This window comes from Nyctereutes procyonoides, unplaced genomic scaffold, assembly GCF_905146905.1.
Source record: "Nyctereutes procyonoides isolate TBG_1078 unplaced genomic scaffold, NYPRO_anot_genome, whole genome shotgun sequence".
Taxonomy (NCBI): Eukaryota; Metazoa; Chordata; class Mammalia; order Carnivora; family Canidae; genus Nyctereutes; species Nyctereutes procyonoides.
The window spans coordinates 15,429,657-15,448,280 of NW_026575137.1; positions in this window are offsets into that span (position 1 = coordinate 15,429,657).

Genomic DNA, 18,624 nt, shown 5'->3' on the forward strand with positions numbered 1-18,624 from the left:
CTGGGATCAAGTCCCGCATCAGGCTTCCCTGAGGGAACCTGCTTCTCCCTCTGCCTGTGTCTCTGCCTCTCTCTGTGTGTCTCTCATGAATAAATAAAATCTTAAAAAAAATCTTTAGAGCACATCACAATCACTTAGGGAAGCAGAGCCTGTTATAAACACACATTCACAGCCTGCTCCCAGAGATTTAGGATTAGTACATCTGGGATGGGAGCTGAGAATATACATTTTAACAAATATTTTGGGGTTTTTTTTTTAAGATTTTACTTATTTATCATGAGAGACACACACACACACAGAGAGAGAGAGAGAGAGAGAGAGAGAGAGAGGAGACACGGGCAGAGGGAGAAGCAGGCTCCATGCAAGAAGCCGGATGTGGGACTCGATCCCAGGACTCCAGGATCATGGCCTGAGCCAAAGGCAGACGCTCAACTGCTGAGCCACCCAGGTATCCCATTAACAAACATTTTGATGTATCACCCCGTAGAAACACTTTACATAGTGGAAAATTATGGGAAGTTATTTGGTAATTTATGATTTTTTATAAGGTTCTTATGCAATATTCTTATGTTCTAATATATGTTAGCATTACGTATCTCTCCCAAGAATTGATCATAGTCTTCCCTGGTTGGTCATTTTAGTCTAAACATATATTGTAAAAATATATGGGCCAAAGGCAGGCACTAAACCGCTGTGCCACCCAGGGATCCCCAAAGCTGGTGTCTTTTAAAAATAATTCTCGGGCAGCTCTGGTGGTGCAGTGGTTTAGTGCCGCCTGCAGCCCAGGGCTTGATCCTGGAGACCCGGGATCGAGTCCCACTTTGGGCTCCCTGAATGGAGCCTGCTTCTCCCTCTCCCTGTGTCTCTGCCTCTGTGTCTCTCATGAATAGATAAATAAAATATTTTTAAAAATAAAAACAAAAATAATTCTCTGTGAATGAATAAAGGAGACGTGGTGTGTGTGTGTGTGTGTGTGTGTGTGTGTAATGGAATATTATTTAGCTGTAAAAATGAATGAGATGTTGTCATTTGTGACAATATGGATGGACCTATAGGGTATTGTGTCAAGTGCCAGAGAAAGACAACTCCCATATGAGTTTATCTATATGTGGAATCTAAAAAGCAAAGCAAAACAAACAAAAAGACCCTTAAATACAGAGAAGAGGGGTGCCTGGGTGGCTCAGTCAGTTGAGTGCCCTACTCTTGGTTGTGGCTTAGGTCGTGATGGAGGGGTCATGGGTTTGAATGCTGTGTTGGGCTCCACACTCAGCACAGAATCTGCTTAGGATTCCTTGCCCTTCCTCTCCCTCCCCTCTACTCCTCCCCCTGCTCTCATGTGTTCTCTCTTTCTCTCAAATAAATGTATAAAATCTTAAAAAAAAATACAGAGAACAAACTGGTGGTTGTCAGAGGGGTGTTGAGTAGGAGGATGGGCAGAGTAAATAAAGGGGGTTGGGAGGTATAAACTTCCAGTTATAAATAACTCATGAAGGTAAAAAGTACAGCATAGGGAATATAGTCAGTACTATTGTAATAACATTGTATGGTGACAGATAGTGACTACACTTACTGTGCTGAGCACTGAGTAATTTATAAAATCATTGAATCAACATATTATGCACCTGAAACTAGTAAAACTATATGTTAATTATACTTCAATAAAAACTTAAAAATAATAAAGTTAGTTGTTCTTGGCTATGGGCCATTCCTATCATTGTTAGCGTGTGTACTTTAACCAGCTTGAGCTCATTGAGGTGCCCTGTACAGAGTTCTATCTTGATTCCTCCAGATGCCCATAGGATAGTAGTCTATACCCTGGTGGCATTCAACCAGTCTTCACTGATAATGAGATGAAGGCTGTGGATAACAGAGAGAAGAGCAATATGGCTACTTATTAGAATGCTTATAGGAAACCTGACTAGATAGTGGCAATATACTGGTGCTCTGCCATTTGGAAGTGGCTGAGGTGAGAAGGGGTGGATCTGGACCAAAACTGAGGCCATCCAGGCTTCTGAAATTGCTGACATCTGACTTCCTTTAGACCTCTCCCCTCATGCCCCCATCACACTTCTTCTTCTCTCTCCCCTGGATCTTGTGTACACTTTCATTATTGCATAGTTCACACGGTATTTTGGCTGTTTGTTCACGTCTGCCATTCATTATATTTTTGCAAAGTCAGAAACCATGTCTCCTTTATTGAAAACAAAGAATGCAAAACAAATAAAGGAAGAACCTGTACTTTACATTCAATGAATATTTGTCAAACTAAGCCAAGGATAAGAAGTATTTGACAGGCATGTCATACTCCCGGTCCTAGTGTTGGGGCAGACATTGCTAATGGATCTTAGAGCTCTTCCTTCCTGAGCTAGAAGCAATTTCAGGGTAGCCCAGGTGGCTCAGTGGTTTAACGCCGCCTTCCGCCCAGGGTGTGATCCTGGAGACCTGGGATCAAGTCCCACAGGCTCTCTGCATGGAACCTGCTTCTCCCTCTGCCTGTGTCTCTGCCTCTCTCTCTCTGTCTCTCATAAATAAATAAATAAAATCTAAAAAAAAAGAAGCAATTTCAATATTCTTCAAAACATGGCTTTCCCTTAAATCGAACAGAAGTAGCTTGTAAAGTGAAACCTATTCGCCAATTTTAAACAAAATGTAAGTTCCTTTCTCTTGTAGTTCAGTTGTTAACTCCCTTTGTGGAATAAAAGAAGAAAACTCACAAATATAAATTAAGCACTTAGAAATTCAAGATGGTATGATGAATACTAAGGGAAAATACAGAGAAGAACATTGGAAGGAAATGAGTAGCCAGCATCTCACAAAAAGCAGGTTTCTGGGTTTTCCAGCTTCTGAGACTCTAGAATTATACCAATGATATGATAATGAGAATGATACTAAACTTAGGCTCTCATCTCATGGGATTAGCAAAGTTTGAACCCTTTTAAGTAATGGTTCTAACATACCACTGAAACAGGGATTTTAGTTGGATCCAAAATCAATATGTAAGTTGAGAGCCCTGCCTTCAACATCAGGAGGCAAGGGCAGTATTATTTGTGCTAAAAGAGAGATAAACAAAAGCAAGACCATCTGGGAGAATTTTCTTCATTTGACTCTCTTCACTTCCCCTTCCTTCTATAAGTATCATTTGAACCCTAATTATTATCTGTCACTTATCAATCATGAAATTTCCATTTTGTTCTGATAAAGTTCTCTTTTGTGTATCTACATTAACCTGTCAAAAGTGGGGCTGCTCTGAAGTAGAGCCAGACCCTCTCTGTCTCTTTCTCTCAAACATGGCCACTATACTTATTTTCTCTTTTAAGTTCTTATTTTAGAACTCAGTGATACTGAGAAAAATACCCTCTTCTCTTAACTCTTAGATTGAGGGCTGAAGGACACAAAGGTACATTTAGGGTATTTGTAAGCTCTGATTTTTCTGGAGTCCGTCTGAGAGGGAAGTTAGATTTTAATAGGCTGTAATATGGAAATGCTTATTTATTAGACGCTGTTAGTGTCTCAAAAACAAAAAATGTTTTACCGTAAAGGTTATTTTTAACTGTAATTCCTTATAAGTATAGAAAATGTATTAAAGAGTCACATCCCTCTCTGCTTTCAGAAACAGCTTCACTGGTTTGATGCTGTCACGGGATTAGCACCAAGAGTGTAGATGTTTTTTCACAAAGCTGTGAAGAAGTGCGAAGAGCATTCCATGAGCTGCTATTGTATGTTGGACTAAATGTCTCCATTGTGCTTCTTCTTGAGCTTGTGGACATATCTTGATAGTCCTGTCTACTCTCCACTCATGGAGCTGTCAGATGCCATTCATGGCTTTCATAAAGAGCCCAGTTTTCAAAATGCATGTTTTCTTTCAAGTAATTACTTCTAAGGGTTTACTGGATAGAAAATCAGAGAATGAGGTTTCTTTGAATTGTGTATGAAATAAGAGTTAATCAATACTGAATGAGGCCTTGAGGACTTTCTTTTTTTTTTAATTTTTTTTAAATTTTTATTTATTTATGATAGTCACAGAGAGAGAGAGAGAGGCAGAGACACAGGCAGAGGGAGAAGCAGGCTCCATGCACCAGGAGCCCGATGTGGGATTCGATCCCGGGTCTCCAGGATTGCGCCCTGGGCCAAAGGCAGGCGCCAAACCGCTGCACCACTCAGGGATCCCCTTGAGGACTTTCTGTTAAATGAGGTACAGTAAACTGGAGCACCTGGGTGGCTCAGTTGGCTAAGCATCTGCCTTTGGCGTGGGTCATGATCCCAGGGTCTGGGGATCAAGCACCACATCGGGCTCCCTGTTCAGTGGGGAGTCTGCTTTTCCCTCTCTCCTTGCCCCCTCGCTCATCTTTCTCTCTCTTGCTCTCTATCTCAAATAAATAAGTAAAATATATTTTTTAAAGTACGATAAATAAAGTGATGAACTTTCTGCCATATAACAGGATTATGTAGTCATTTTACATTTACTCATGGATTCTAGGGTGGTTGAGTTTGCTGGAAAAGTAATTTCTGGATAAAGTGTTGTGATTTTAAAATAATTTAGTGGTTGTTAGAAAATTTAATTTTTTTGAAAACATTTCTTAGAAAATTTTAAATATGTCCCTAAAGAGTTTTATCTAGTTCAGTTTTTACAGTCTATTTAAGGGAATGTTGCAAAGATTCTTTTCCTGAAGTATAGAAGAATTAAAAAAAAAAAAAACATATGGCTGCTTTTCCATATGCTAACTGTCTTAGAGCAGGTCATGTTGTTTTTTTAGTTTCTAAGCATACAGTTCAACCAAGCCTAGGAAGATCAGGGAAGGACTTCAGTTGCAGGAATAAGACAGGATAGGGATCAAACCAACTTCCTACTAGGAACAACCAAAACTACCCACTAAAACAAAACAAAACAAAGTATTTTTTTAAACTTCTTAAAAGCATCAAAGATCTAGGAAATTAGTTAAAAACTCTAAAACCAAAGGGAAACACAATCTCTGAAAGTTAAGTGGTACCTGAAAGCTATTTTTGAACTAAGAACATTTGCCAATTTAGGCAAACTTGAACTTAGGTTCTGAGAGCTTCTCCAGGGAGACAGAATCAAAGCTTAGGGCCTGCCCTTCCCCTCACTATTATGGGTCAAACCCTCAGGGCTAGGGTGAAATGAAAAGTAAATGTACCTCCCCTCTCAGGCCCAGAAGATTACAGGATAAGTTGCCCTTATGATGAGCAAATCAGGACAATTGATAATGGTAGGAACCTGCTCTGACAAGTTATAACTGCAAGTTGGTACTTTCATAGCTTCCAAGTCCATATCACTTTGGCGATCAATAAATAAGTAAAAACAAAACAGAATCATCAAAGCATCTCAAGTTGTAAATTTAGTGTACAGTAATTTAGTTTATAGTGCCCCTGTGTGCCTAGCAGAGCAAATGAAAGTTTTTTCTGGAGAAAATTTGTGTCATCCTAGGATTCAAAAAATCCCCCTGAAATAAATTTTCAAAGACAATAAGCAGCATATAGTAAAAAATGTCTAAGCCTACAGGGACAAACCATAAAGAATGAGAACTGGATAAAAAGACCTCCAAAGACTTCAGATTTTGAAAATATTAGACCAATCTATAAAACCAACTATGCTTCCTAAGTTAAAAAAATATAAGGAGAAGAGGTAGCCCTGGTGGTGCAGCGGTTTAGAGCCACCTGCAGCCCAGGGTGTGATCCTGGAGACCCGGGATCAAGTCCCACGTCAGGCTCCCTTGCATGGTGCCTGCTTCTCCCTCTGCCTATGTCTCTGCCTCTCTCTCTCTCTCTCTCTCTGTCACTCATGAATAAATAAATAAAATCTTAAAAAAATATATATATATATGGAGAAGAAAGAAAGAAAGAAAGAAAGAAAGAAAGAAAGAAAATATATGTACAGAAATGGAAACAATATAAAGTGACCTAGCAGATTTGAAAAAAAAATAAACAGAACTCAAAATATAAAATATAATAACCAAAACTAAAAGCTCAGTAGACATAAAGAGTTTAGACACAACTAAAGATAGAATTAGAAAACTAAAATGTGGCTTAGAAAAATTAGTAATAGTTCAGAGACACACAAAGCAAATAAAAAAGAGAGGTTAGAGGCACGGGGAACAGAATGAAAAGATGTAGTATTCATTTAATCAGACCTCTAAAAGAGAAGAAAGAAGAGCTTAGATAAAGGTAACATTTAAAGAGATAATGGCTCAGGGTTTTTCAGAATTGATCAATCAAAAATATCAACCTGTGGATGCAAAAATGGTGAGCATGAAAAATAAAATGATATCCACACCAAGACTCATCATGAAACTTAAACAGACCAAAGACAAACAAGATCCTAAAATCAACCAAAGAAAAAGATGATCTTCAAAGTAGTGGTAACTAGAAAATAATTGAATTCTAAATAGTGACAAAAGAAGTAACAAAGGAAGCCATTAATGTATGAGTGTGATGAAACCATTAATGTATGTAAATAACTGCCAATCCATAGAATTCTACACCCAGCAAAAGTATCTCAGAAATAAGTTTAAAATAAAGTCATTTTTAGGCAGATCAAAGCTGAGAGAGTTTGCCACAAGTGTATTTGAATTTACGACCTTTCCTTTAAGTAGAATGAAGGTCATCTCACAGGGAGGCCTGAAATAAAAGAAAAAGAGCAAAGAAAAGGGTAAGCATATGGGTATATTTAAGTAAACATCAACTTTATAAGAACAATAATAATGTCTAAAAGGACAAAATAAACGATAAAAACAAGATAGAATTTTTTAAAAAGATTTATTTATTTATTTATTCATGAGAGACAGAGAGAGAGAGAGAGGCAGAGACACAGGCAGAGGGAGAAGGAGGCTCCATGAAGGGAGCCTGACACGGGACTCCATCCCCGACTCCAGGATCACGCCCTGAGCCAAAGGCTGGCACTAAACACTGAGCCACCCAGGGATCCCCAAAAAACAAGATGGAATTAAAATATCTGACAATAACATGTCAGGGAGGGTAACGTAAATGGAATTAAAATGTTTTTTGGCTTTTAGATTATATGGGAGAAGGGTAAAGGTATTGATTATTAGACTTTAAGGATGTTTATTAATTTCTTGGATAATCACTAAAAAATAGAGAGTATATAACTTTCATACTAGTAGAAGGAAAAGGATGGAATAATTTTTACTGTTTGTTTTGTTTTGTTTTACCAATCCAATAACACAAAAAAGAAAGAAAAGGCAACACATAATAGATGGGACAAATATAAATGAAATGGCAGTTTTAAATCCTAATATATAAATAACTACATTAAATATAATTGTATTACTGAGCAAAAGAATATATACCATATGAGTCCACACATATAAAGTTAAAAAAAAAAGAACTAAAGGAAATTACTAAAAGGGGTTGTTTGTGATAAGCTGGATAATGGCCCCCAAAGATGTCCAGATCCTAATCCCATGTTAACTTACGTGGCAAAAGGAACTTTGCAAATGTGTCTAAGTTAAGAATCATAAGATAGGGAGCTTATTCTGAATTATCCAGTTGAGCCCAGTCAAAGGGGTCCTCTTTAAGAGGGAAGTAGGAGAGTTAGAGTCATACAGAGGACAGAACAGAAGCAGAGGGCAGAGAGGACAGAAGATGCCATGCGGCTAACTTCAAAGATGGAGGAACCGGTTACAAGACAAGGGAGTGAAGGCAACCTTTATAAAAGCTGGAAAAGGCAAGATAACAGATTTCTCCCCAGAGCCTCTAGAAGGAACACAGCCCTGCAGAGTCCTAGACTTCTGACCCCGTTCTAGGATAATTTTAAGCTACTAAATTTATGGTAATTTGTCATAACAGCAATAGGAAAGTATGGAAAGATATACTATATATCTATATCTAATTTATATCTCTATTTGTCTATGTAACAAAGCAACAAATAAAAGCAAGGAAATGATGATTATCACATAAGTCAGTATGGTGTTTCCTCCGGTGCTCAGGAAGAGAGAAAAGAGGGGCCAGGCTCAAAGGCACTGGCAATTCTACTTCTTGACATGGGTAGAAGTTACACATGTAGTAATTATTCTGAAACTATACACGTTTTACGTAGTCTTTCTGTAATAGCAAATATTTCATAATAATAAAAAAATGTAAAAAATAAATACAAAGACCAGGAAGCCTGGAATTAAATATTTACAGAACATTTAATTAGTAATGTGTTTCTAATAATTGAGAAACAAAATAATAATAATAATAATAATAATAATAATAATTGAGAAACAGATTATCCAACCTGTATAACATCCCTACTCCTTATAGTGCTTCTTAAGGCCTCTTGACATTTCACCCCTTCTTTGCTCCTTTATACCCCCACGTAGTTGAGAATGGAAGGAATCTGGAGGACAAAAGCCATGTGTGGGCCATATCACTTATTAACTATTCGGACTTGGCAAGTTACTGAAATTCTTGGTTTCTTAATCTATAAGATGGAGGTAATAGTCTAGATTTCTCTATGGAGTTGTTAAAGGAAAGAAATAAGGTAAAGCACCTAGGACAATACCTATCTAAAAATGCCATTTCTTTTTTATTTCATTTATCCATCCCCCACTTCCCAAATAATGTTTATGGAGCACATGCCTAAAACCAGGCCCTTTTGCTAGGTTTTAGAGATGCAAAGCCAAATAAACCATGGCCCAATCTTCAAAAGGTTCTTAGTTTAGTAGAGGAAGCAGATGAAAAGTACCTAATTGTAATGCAAAGAATTAGCAGTACAATTAAGGTATGAACAGTCTGCTGAGGCCTCATAGGGGGAGGAGTCATTAACAGGGCAGGTGGTGAAGTAAGGGGACTAGGTAGGTGGAGAAGCCTGCCCAGAGGTAACAGTTGAACAAGGTCATGAGGGATGAATAGGAATTTGCCAGCCAGAGAAGATGAGGAAGGAATATTTCCATAAAGGGATCAGTATAGGCAAGCTAGGAAGGAGATACTGTACAGGGAAATGATGAATTGGTGGGCGCTAGAGATTTGAGAAGGGAGATGAAGTTTGGAGTAGTCAGCTGTGGTCAGAAGTCAAAAGGCCACACTGACCATGTGAGAGTTTGGATGGTCTCCTCCAGGCAGTGGACAGCTGTCGTGAGCAGGGCCATCTTACGACAAGATGGTCAGAGCCATACGTGAGAACTGCCACGCTGCCTCTGTGCACATATGTGGGAAAGATTCTGAGGACTACTACCTGCAGTAGTCTGGATAAGAGGACTTGAATTAGACCGTAGCCTTCAAATGAATAAAGGGGACAAAGATTCCAGAGACATCTAGAAGATAGATTTGAGTGGACTGGTAGCCTATTGACTCAGGGTGAAGGTAATTACCAGAGTTCTAGCTTGTGCTAATAATGACAATGAATAACAATAACATTAGCCAAGTTTGAGGAGAGCAGGTTGTGGGTGAGGATAATAGGAATTTTATTTTTGATTTACTGAGTTTGAGGTGCCTATGGAACATCCAGGTGGGAATTTCTAGCAGGGAGTTGGACTTAGGAGAAATGTGGACGTGAAGATTTGGAAGCCATAAACATATAAATGGAGGTGGAAGCCAGAGGAGTGTGTGGGATGGAGCATGTGCTCAATATGTTTGTTGAATCTGATTGGGAAGAATGAATAGTATGCTCACCTATGTGCCTCTTTCCTTAGCATGTATTTCCGGCCTACATTAAGAATATTTCCATTAAATATCTTCCCTCCACCCAACATCATACTGGTCTCTCCTCATAGTAACTACTAATGACTTGAGTCCATGTTTAAAGTTTCAATTTAGATTGTTGGGTTTTACCAAAATCATTTAAGAATGTGAGACGTGTGGAAAATTCTGTTAGAGTATTCTGACAGGCAAATCTTGCCCCTGAATACTAATTAAGTAAAAGAGTTTGCACAAAATATTTAATGTGATAGCAAGAGTTCTGAGGATGTCAAGATTTGTACTCTTCTCAGATGGATATTTGATAAGCAACTTGCTAAAAATTTTCAGCATAAATAAAAACTTTCTGATGTTTAAGAATGTTTCCGTCTACAATTGTGATTTCAAGAATGTAGTTTGGCAGTTTCAGGCTTTTTGAAGATGGAGTCATAGCATTTTTAGCCCTGGAAGGAACTTTAGAGGTCATTTAATCTAATCCTTTAAGATTTCCCTCACCTGGGGTAACTGGCCAGGTCTCTTCATCCCTAGATCATTCTTTCCTCTTCACACCATCCTTCTCCTCAATGGGATCCAATCTTGCTAAATCTTTCATGATAAAAATGAACTAAATCTCAGCTGTCCAAATGAAAGATTTTAATTTATTTATGAATTTAATGCAGATCTGTGACGCTTGGAGCTAGATAAGAACAAAAAGCCAAGTGTGATTAAGATTCTTCCTTTGCCTCATTCTGTCTCAGGCTTCTTGGCAGAAGGGATTATCGGAGTTCCACAAGGACAGACCTAGCGGATAGGACAATGACAAAAGTCTGATCTTGAGTAGGGTTGTCAGATTTAGCAAATATAAATAAGAGGATGCCTAGCTAAATTTGAATTTCAAATAAATAAGGAATAATTTGTTAGCATAGTATGGCCCACACAAAGTATCTGGGACATATTTACACTATAAAAAGGATTCACTGGGCAGCCCCGGCGGCGCAGCAGTTTAGCACCACCTGCAGCCTGGGGTATGGTCCTGGAGACCTGGGATCGAGTCCTGCGTCAGGTTCCCTGCATGGAGCCTGCTTGTGTCTCTCTGCCTGTGTCTCTGCCTCTCTCTCTCTCTATGTCTATCATGAATAAATAAATAAAATCTTTAAAATAAAATAAAAAAGGATTCACTGCTTTTCTGTGATTGGAATTTAACTGGGAGTTGTGTATTTTATCTGGCAACTCTAATCTTGAGGTCAAGGACACAGGCTTTCAAGAGATGATTGAGGCAGATTGAGTTAGCCAACTAAAGGTAGCATATGTTTTATGAAAGTACATTTCAAATCATTCTGGAATCTACTACTCCTTGTACAAAAGTGAAGGAGGTGTCATGCTGTGCCCCTGCCATCCCATTCCCCCCAGACTGTAGTACAATGTGAGGCTGATCTTTCATGAGATTAACGGGAAGGGTGGAGGGGTGGGAGGCACGAACGTAGAGTCTCTATATCTGTGTGTTCTAAAGCAGCTATATTCTCTTGTGTCTTTAACAGTGCAGATGAATTTTGCAGGCACGGAATCAGAATTCATTATATAATCAGTGATTACAAAACCAAAGCTAAAATGTGGAACAATACAATTTTCCACCACAGAAAACCATAAAACAGAACTATTCTGCAAGACAGTGCCTCACCCTGGCGTCCAAGGCCAGGACCCCGCACGTAAGCCTCATTTAACAAAAGGCTGAGGGTTAAAGTCTCATCAGGCAGTGGGGAACCTCTGCCAGAAAACAGGGCTGAGTGATAAGAGCAATGAAATGTCAGCCTGTGTTCACCTATTAGCGGAGTTTGGCCACCCGCTCAGCGGCAGTGAGATGTCATGACAATACTAGCTCTAAGGGTGATTTTCAAGTTGGCCACACAAGCAATGCCAAACCTAGGCTGAGAGTCCAGGTATGAAGCTATCTCTCCCAGGGGGCTTGTGTGTCCTTGGTTGGAAGTGGTGGCAGCGGCAATGGCAGTAGAGGTGAGACGAGGGTTGGAAGTGGTTGGGCAAATCTAAGAAGGGACATGATTTAACTAATCAATAGAATTGCAGAATAGCTGCAAACATATTGGTAAAGTTGTACCAATAGCCATGGCTGCCACATGTACTCACAGCGGCATTGTGAATCAATCACACAGTCAATTTAGTTTTACCTTTTACTGGTGACAGAAATGTTCTTTTTTTTAAAAAAAATTATTTATTTATTCATTCAGAGAGAGCGAAGAGAGAGGCAGATACACAAGCAGAGGGAGAAGCAGGTTCCACGCAGGAAGCCCGATGTGGGACTCGATCCCAGGTCTCCAGGATCACACCCTAGGCTACTGGCGGCGCTAAACCGCTGCGCCACGGAGGCTGCCCGACAGAAATATTCTTAAAGGACATTCAAACCTGCTATTTAAAAAAAAATCCAAAAAGTAGTGAAAGGGAATAAAGGGGAAAGGAGAGAAAATGAGTGGGAAATATCAGTGAGGGTGACAGGACATAAGAGACTCCTAACTCTGGGAAATGAACAAAGGGTAGTGGAAAGGGAGGTGGGTGGGGGGTTGGGGTGACTGGGTGACAGGCAGTGAGGGGGGCACTTGACTGAGCACTAGGGGCACTGGGGGCACTTGACTGAGCACTGGGTGTTATATGTTGGCATATCAAACTCCAATAAAAAATATATATACAAAAAAAATCCTCATGCAGTCTTTTTTTTTTATTGGTGTTCAATTTACCAACATAGAGAATAACACCCAGTGCTCATCCCGTCAAGTGCCCCCCTCAGTGCCCACCACCCATTCACTCCCACCCTCCGCCCTCCTCCCCTTCCACCAACCCTAGTTCGTTTCCCAGAGTTAGGAGTCTTTATGTTCTGTGTCCCTTTCTGATATTTCCCACACATTTCTTCTCCCTTCCCTTATATTCCCTTTCACTATTATTTATATTCCCAAAATGAATGAGACCATATAATGTTTGTCCTTCTCCGATTGACTTCACTCAGCATAATACCCTCCAGTTCATCCCCGTTGAAGCAAATGGCAGGTATTTGTCATTTCTAATGGCTGAGTAACATCCCATTGTATACATAGAGCACATCTTCTTTATCCATTCATCTTTCCATGGACACCAAGGCTCCCTCCACAGTTTGGCTATTGTGGACATTGCTGCTAGAAACATCGGGGTGCAGGTGTCCCAGCGTTTCATTGCATCTGTATCTTTGGGGTAAATCCCCAGCAGTGTCCTCATGCAGTCTTAATGCAGTCTTAATGTTGCCTAGAGTAAAAAATAAATGTTGAAAACCAGGTCATAGTGGAATTAAGAATATGATTAATTGTAAAAATCATATATGGCTGCTACAGTCAAATATCACCTTGAGGGGTGCGTAGGTGGCACAGTCAGTTGAGTGTCTGACTTGATTTTGGCTCAGGTGGTGATCTTAGGGTCATGAGATGGAGCCCCACGTGGGGCTCTGCACTTAGCGGAGAGTCTGCTTAAGATTCTCTCTCCTTCTCCCACTGCCCCTCCCCCAAATCATTTGCTCTCTCCCTAAAATAAATAAATAATTAAAAAAAAATCACTTTAAACAACTATGTAATAGTTCTATTTTTTGAAACTTCAGTGAGGGAGGAAGTGAATGGTATGTGAGTGTCTGCTATGGGCCAGGTTTTTCTGGGAGCTTTTTATCATCTCAGCTAATTCTTTTAATCAAAAAAAAATACATTTTTTTGTGTGTGAGATGTAGGTAATATAAAAATTACCACTGTAACCATTTCTCAGTGTGCAATCAGTCTCAGTAAATACACTCCTTATGTTGTACAACCCTCACAGCTATTCCTCTCTAGAACTTCACCATCCCAAGAGAAACTCTGTATCCACTAAGCAAGGAGTCCTCATTTCTCTCTTCCCTCAGGCCCTGGTAATAACCTCTATTCTATCACAATAAATTTGCCTCCTTTAGGTACCTCATATAGGTGGAATCATACAATACTTATCCTTTTGCATCTGGTTTATTGCAGTTCATATAATGTTTTCAAGATCCACCTATGTCTACCACAGAGTATCTCATCTAATTCTTACAACCTGCCAAACAGGTTTCTTATTACTCTAAGGAAATGACCCTGTCCCCAAGCATGCAGGCTCTGTCTACGGAATTAAGGTTGAATGGTCTATTCTGGTGGGATTGCCCTATTGACAGCATAAAGTATGGCCACACCTGGGGGGCCAGGAGCCCAAGCCCTGAGAGCCATCCTAGAAGAGGGTGTGGTGATGCAGTAGCAGGGGTTTCTAGGTTCTTCTAGTCTACAAGGAAGGAAGAAATGGGCTTGGGTGAGGAACAGAACTGCCTGGTGAATTTCCAGGGACAAAGTCAATTTGCCCAGAGCAGCACTTCTAGGCCCTGAGCCCAGAAATGAACCTTGTGCCTCATCTTTCCTCCCTCATCCCCAATATGGAATTCACAATATAAATTATACCAAACCAGGGGCACTTGGGTGGCTCAGTGGTTAAGTGTCTGCCTTTGGCTCAGGTCACGATCCTGCATCCTGGGATCCAGCAGGGAGCCTGCTTCTCCCTCTGCCTGTGTCTCTGCCTCTCTCTCTGTGTCTCTCATGAATAAATAAATAAAATCTTAAAAAAAAAAAAAAAAGAAAAGAAAAGAAATAATACCAAACTATTCAACAATGCAAGGAGGCCCTACAACAGACCCATTACTTTATGCTTAAAAAAAGCCTTTTGACATAATTTTGTCATAATTTTACACTTAGAGAAAAAGTTGCACAAATAATACAGAGCACTCCTCTGCTTGCTTCCCTTGGCTTCCCCAAATGCTAACATCTAGCAATAACCAATGTACAATGATCAAAATTCAGAAATTAAAAAAGCACAATATTATTAACTAACTACTGACTTTGTTCAGATTTCATCAGTTTTTCCACAAGTGTCCTTTTCCTGTTCCATTACCCTATCCAGATAATACCATGCTGCATTTAATCACCAAGTGTGGTTGGAGCCAATCTATGATATCCCTCTCTCTGACTTTCGTTGCCTATTATGACCTTGACATAATGTTTGGAAGCACTAATCGGTTGTTTTGTTGACTGTCCCTTAATGTGAGCTGGTTCAATGTCTCATGGTTGAGCTGAAATTATGCATTTTGGGCAAGCATACCTTTCTCAGTGCAAAATAATCAGGGGTCCATGTGTCGAAGTGTCTTTATACTGGTGGTAGTCACCTCAATTACTTGGATAGGGTGGTATCTGCTGGGTTTCCCCACTGTGAAGTTACTCTTTTTCTCTTTGTAATTAATAATTACGATGAGAAAACTATTTTGAAACTATGCAAATATCCTGTTTCTCCTCAAACTTGTGCCTGCTAATTTTAGCCTCCATCAATGAATTGCCTGCAGCAATTATTACCATGGTATTCTAATGGTGATTTTCTGGTTTTTTTTCTTTCTTTCTGTATTAAGTGAAATTCTTTTATAAGGAAGACCTGTCCTTTCTCCTACATGTATCTATTTTCTCCAACATTTATTTGTACCATTATGGACTCTTGGATATTTATTTTACACTTTGATGCTTGAAGAAATTAATCAAATGTCAAATTATTTCTAAAAAATTCCCTTTTCTCTCTTATGTTCATTTTCCATCCCTTCTCCCATTGTCAGAGGCTTGTTTGGTCACACCTTTGGTCTATCTGTTGAGCCATCTTGCTCTCACATGCAGGAGTGATTTCAGGGAGAGGTGCCATTCAAAGGATGGTTTGGGAAGCCTCTTCATGCTGGGGTAGGGGACAGGCTGTGAAAGTGTGTTCTCAATTCTGCTGTGACTCACCTGGAATGAGCTGAGCCTCTGAGGTCCATTGGAGGGTGGGAGAGGGGAAGATCCTCACCTCCAATCAAAATGGGTAGAAAATGGAAAGCAATTGTGCTTAGGAAAGCCACGAGGTTGAAAATGTCTCACACCTGACATTTCTCAAGTCCCATGGCTCAGGTCTGAAGAAAATGTGATTATATAAGTCAAAGTCTCTAACTATAGAAAACCAGGCATTGGTTATGGATAGTCTCAAGGCCACCCTCTGTAATGAATACGTTTACTTTCTGTGTGCTGATTCGGGCATATGAGGACAAGGTGATAATCTGGGTAAATGGTCCTCCTTCATGAAAAGATTCACTTTGACAGGAAAAAAAAAAACTTTCTCCCAAGTACACCTTAAAATTATTCCTTTATAAGGCTTACAGTCAAACTGGGATTTAGTAATCCAGTCAAAACCTGGATTCAGGGTGTGAATGAGCTTTATTGACTATCTGTGTGTCTGCAAATCACCTTGTAATCCCCAACCTGATGTGGTGCATTCCTGTCGTATTGAATCAGAGGTCCCCAAAAGAGGCCCGGGTGACTATCTTGTTGGCAGAGAAGAATCCAGGCTCAGTGCCCTCTGCTGTGGGCTTACAGCTCTTCAAGAACTGAAAACCCTTCTGCTTGGTCCTCTTTGCCTTACTTTCACAGAAGGGATAAGGCTTTAACCTTTCCTCAGGGGCACGCTGGCCAATTTAGGGCAGACAGAACTGTATTTGGTAGTCACTCTGGTTTGCTCTGTCACTCAGTCTACATGGGGGTGCAGGTGTCTGCCCACCTATCATTTGTTCAGTGTCTTCTATGTGCCAAGCTCCACACAGAGTGCTTTACCACTGTGATGAAATCTTCAAGTATGTGCTATTTGCCCATTTTACGTGTGAGGAAACTGAGACCCAGCAATTCCCACCACTAAGGAGGCCAGGGCTAGGACTGAAGTCTCCTCGGCTCCAAAGTTGAGCTTCCATCTATCAGGTCGCACCACCTTTGGGAGGCAGTATGTCCAATTTCAGACCTTCTTTCATTCCCTCTTGTAATTGTTGGATCTTGTGCACTTGGAACTTTTTTCCTTTGGCTTTAGGCTTTTGGTCTCAGCTCCACAGCACCAACCAGGACATGGTACATAAGCTTCCCACTAGAGAGGTACTTTCCTCAGCAAGCGTGGGTTCCTCATGACAGGGCCAATGAAGGGGAGTTTGGTTTGATATTTCCCTTGACATTTCCCTGAATTCCAGAGTGCCAAGAACAAGAGCAGAATCACCCCTTCTTTGTGTGTGTTTTAATAATACAGTCTTCTTTGTATTTCCTAAGCATTTACAAAGTGCCAGGCAATGTGACAAGCAACCTCACACACATTATCTCCCTTGGTACTTCTGACAGCCCCAAAGGAACAGTTCCCCAGTCTCTTGTCCAGATTCCATCCAGAGCCCCAGCATGCTCCAGAATTCAGAATTCTTCAGATTTCTGAGAGGCAAATCCATATATACCACATTTTTGATAATACCTCCTCCTAAGGTCTAGGGCAACGTCCATCATCAAAAAATTAATATTTCTGCAGCAAACATACAGATCGCCATGTTTAATGGGATAAACAAAACTATATAAGGTGTTACATCAGTTCAGGTTTTGCCATCAAGTGAATTTGTTGTAAGTTTTTTTTTTTTTTTAAATATGTTTTTCAGAAGTTTTGCGTTTCACAGAATTGCTGATACAGGATTATGGGTCTGGATTATTACAATTCCCACTATACAGATGAGAAGAGTGAAGTTTGATATATTAAGCACCTATCCAAAGTCACGTTGTAAGTGGTATAGGACCAGGATTTGGACCTCGTACCATTGCCCATTTTAACCTCTTTTAATTTCAAACGTCCACATGGCAAGAGATACAAGTACTCAGATCCGACCTCCTTCCCTTCCACATGAGAAACCACTTATTGCTGACATTCAAATACATTTTTGGTGGGAACGATGAATAGATTTTCTTATGAACGTACAGACTCTAGAGTGTTTCCATATTGGGACACCTTCTCAAAGAGCTTAACAAAGCAAAGCACCAGTCATGCTGGGGAGGGGAGGAGGAGGGTGTGTGGCTCTTCCATTCTCACTAAAAAAATACGCTATCCTTTCCCATTCTTTCCAACATCACGTGCTTTCTTCTTTAGGTCTACTCTGCTCTGACTTGTGGGCTGACAGCCTCAGTTCTCTGTTTGCACAGGCTGCAAAACTGCTGGCATCTCCCATCCCTGGCTGCTACTGCCACTGCTATTCCTCGTTGGGTCTTTCCCTGTCCTTGGGTCAGATCTCTCTTTACCATGTCATGAGCCCCATTGATCAAGGGTCAAGCCCCAGTGACCAACCTGCCATTCCTTGCGAGCCCAGCCACAATAGCCACTTGCTAACTAACTAGCAGCAAAGTAGGATAATTTCACATAAACATCCTCAGCCTCATTCTAGAACTTAAAGTTTTGTCATTCCAACTGAAGTAAACAAGTCTGTTTCAGCGAATTGGAGAGGACCGAAATGAGTGTGTGCATGTGTTACTGCTGCGCTGCCAAAGCTTCAGCCTTCTCCAAGTCACCAAGAATGTGAATACCTGCCCAGCCACTCAGCAAGACATCAGACTCCAGGGAGCAGAAGAGAAAAAACAGGGAGAGATTTACTTCTTGGCACTTGAATCTCTGCATTTCAGGGAGGCTGTGCCTTGACTAACTCATTATCTGTGGGTACCTGCTCTGGATAATGAGGTCTGAGATGGTGATTGTGAATTGACACACACTTGGCTGATTCTATCTTTTTATATATTATATATATACATATATTTTTCAATTAAGTATATTGTCCTTCTTTGGATGTGTTTGAAGCATATCCACATTTTGATGAGGCAGAGCAACTGCTGGCATTTGTAGGTTTTTTTGGTCAAGAGTCTGAGCACAAGCAAAGAAAAACTGAACAGAAATGGATCTGTCCCTTTTTCAATTTTGTTTTTCCACAGTGATTTCTCTTCTTGTGAAATTCTGTTTATTCTTGATGATCTTATGAAAGATATTCCTTTGTTCTTTAGAGTTGTGAGAAAACAAACCATAGAAAGTTAAGAGGAACATCACTGATTTTCATTAAGGGCTGAT